A 3,414-nucleotide genomic window follows, 5' to 3' on the forward strand; every position below is an offset into this window, starting at 1 on the left:
AATAGAACAGTCGAATATTATTAGCTCATAATAATATTTTGACTATAAACATTATCTTATCCTCTTGGAGCACTTCAGTTTGAGCTACAGATGTGGCACATGTAGCTGTCAGAAGGAAATACTCTTTCTTTGTGGGTCAGTTGAGCTATTGCATGCAGGACTTCAGTTAGAACTCATGTGGTTGAGTTTGGTGGAGTTGATTGTGGAGTTGATGGAGTTGTGTTCAGTTTGACTTGGTTAAAGTAGTTGTATTTTAGTCTAACTAAAGAATACACTAGTGATGATTTGTGTGAATTAATTGATTAAATTAATTCACTAATTATTAACTCATAAAGCAACTAAAGAATACATCAGTTAACTCAGTGCATGGACAATTTAGTGGAGATAGGTGTTAGAGGTTGAGATCGCTATCAGTTGTGACTATAGTTGTGCATGAGATCTTGCACAATCAATGGGATTGAGTTATGCCAAGGAGGACTGCGCAGTGTGGGACAATATCAAGGTAATTGTAGCATGTGCTCACGTGATTTTTTCACTTAGTATTGCGCAGTGGAGGCAGGCAGACAGTGGAGGAGATTTGAAGCTGTGATTGATTCAGATCTGAGCTAGTTTGTGTGTAACAGGTGGAGATAGTACTAAGTAATTGTGAGGAGTATTGTACTATGTATTGTTGCATGTTCTCAATCATTATAATATACAGATAGTGTGGGGTTTTCAGCTGTATGCTTTCCCCGGGTTACATACTATGTTAATGTGCGCATGCAATTGATGTTTCATTGTTCTTAATGCTGCTAAATTGATGATCAACGTAGAAGAGGTTATGTATTATGCATGTATTTCGCAATAGTGTATAATCAGGATAATCTCTGTGAATAAGTGTCATATTATTCAAAATTTCTACATGTGTAGCCGAATTCTGGGTCGCTTTTGTAGAGAAGTGGCCAATCAGAAGTCTTGTGCCCACAAGAGTTGAGCATGGTGGTTAATGCCATGATCGGTGGTCGACTAAGGCAATCTGCAACATTATTGGTTTTGCCCTTGTTATACTTGATATTTAAATGGAACTGCTGCAGGTATGTGGACCACTTCTGATGGCGATCATTCTGCAATTTCCCTTGGGTCTGTGTGAACTACAGGGATCGGTGGTCTGTGTGGATGACCGTTTCCTTCCACAAAATGTAATGCTTCCATTGTTGGCAGGCCTGCATAATGAAATACATCTCTTTGTCATAAGTGGGATACTTTCGGACTGTGTCTGAAAGTGTCTCATTATGATATGCCATTGGATGCCCATGTTGAGTAAGGACTGCCCCAATAGCATAGTCAGAGGCATCTGTCTTGACCTCAAATGGTTGTTGCAAGTCTGGTAATGCGAGAACTGGTGCCGAGTAGAGGCGATCTTTCACTCTGTGAATGCCTTCTATTGAGATTCAGACCAGAAGAATTTTGCTTTCACTCCTCACTTCGTGACTTGACTCAAGGGCCAAGTGATTTGAGAAAATCCCAACACAAACCTACAGTAGAAGTCGGAAATACCTAGAAAGTTGCGGAGCTTTGTCAAAGTGGTTGGAGATGGCCAATCCCGAATGACTTAGATCTTGGCTGGATCCACATGCACCCCATGTTCATCAATAATGTATCGCAGATACTGAACCTGGGTCATGCCAAAAGTGCATTTCTCCAAATTGGCACATAACTTGTGTCGCTGCAGTGTTTGGAGAACATGTCAGATGTGGTGGAGGTGCTCTTCCCATCTTTGGCTGAAGATCAGGATGTCATCCAAGTATACCACTACAAATGAGTTTTTGAATGGCCGCAAGATGTCATTGATTAGCCTCATGAAGGTTGCAGGAGCATTCGTCAATCTGAAATGCATAACCAACCATTCGAAAAGGTCCTCCTTGGCTTTGAAGGTAGTCTTCCACACATCGGAGGGTTCGATTGGTACCTGGTGATATCATGTCTTCAAATCGATCTTGCTGAAATATTTTCCCCCCTTTAGTTGGTCCAGGAGGTCATCAATTCATGGGATCGAGTACCTATTACGGAAAGTGATCTTATTCAGCACCCGATAGTCAATACAGAGTCTCCAAGTCCCATCCTTCTTCTGTACCAACACGATCAAGCTCCCACGGGGCGATGAACTCAGACGGATGTGACCTTTTTGCAACAACTCCTGAATCTGCCTCTTGATTTCATCATTCTCTAGAACGAAGTGCCAGTAGATTGGTCCATTGGGCAGCAGCGCACCTGGGGTCATATCGATGGAGTGCATGACCTGACAGCGCAGAGGAACCCCTGCAAGGGAGGTGAAGATGTCTTCATACTCCTCCACGACCTTGTCCATCTGTAGTTGTTGTGCGGAGGGGCCTTGTCTAGAGGTCGTGGCTACTATCTTATTCTTTCTTTGAGGGCGTATCATCAGGAAATTTTCTTTCCTAGTTTTGGAAATGAGCTTGTTGCATTGTTTTTCAGCAACCAAAGAGATGGTGGTAGGTAGTGCTACCTCTGGTATCCTGTACAACTTATTTCCCAAAGTAACAATAACAACACGGGGCCTTGATTTATACACAGCGTGTCGCTTCCACAAGTATGGTTGTCCTAATAATACATCACAAACGTCAAGGGGAGCAATGTCACGTAATACCTCATCTGTGAAGGGCTTGATGTTATATGGAAGGCGACACTGTTGGCTCACGCGAAGATCTTGTCCTTGGTGAAGCCACCCGATGGTGTACAATTGTGGATGTGTTGTGGTCAGTAAGCCTAGCTGCTTCACGACCTCTGCCGAAATGAGGTTCTTTTAGCTCCTGCTGTCGAAAATGAACTGTAGCTGGGAGCCCTTTACCCACATCTGGGAGTGGAAGAGACGCTCCTCCTCCTCTAGATCTTCAGGTTCCTTCTTCTGGATCGTCGTGGTGGCAACAGTGGTGTTGGGCTTCGCATCGATAATCTGCTTTCCTTTGTCATTCCCCTTGTCGGGTTCTGACTCAGAGTTAGAACATGCATATGATTTTGAAACCTTTAGCTCGGCCACGAGTGACTGCTTTCCCCGACCCTCACTTGTGTTGTGAGTGGAGCTCTTATGGAACTCACACCACTTTCTCGTGTCATTTTTCGGCTTCACAGCGCTCTTCTTTTCTTGCAGCTTTGGCGGGTTATCTTGGGCCACCTCGCCTTGGCTTTGTCCTTTGTTCTATGGTTTGGGGGCACCTTTCCCTTGCTTTGGATTCGCATATCCAAAGTCTCGCTTCTTCTGTTTAAACTTTTGCTCGACCTTGACGGCATATCAGTATGCCGTGCCGAGTGAGGATATGTTTAGGAATTCTATTTCTTCATGGATGTACTTGTGCAGGCAGCCGCGGTATTTGAGTACCAAATGCTGCTCCGAATCCTTAATACCCAACTTTGTGC

This window comes from Pinus tabuliformis, chromosome 6 (assembly GCF_031772625.1).
Source record: "Pinus tabuliformis cultivar Carrire ecotype Pingquan chromosome 6, CPIR1, whole genome shotgun sequence".
NCBI classification, from domain to species: Eukaryota; Viridiplantae; Streptophyta; class Pinopsida; order Pinales; family Pinaceae; genus Pinus; species Pinus tabuliformis.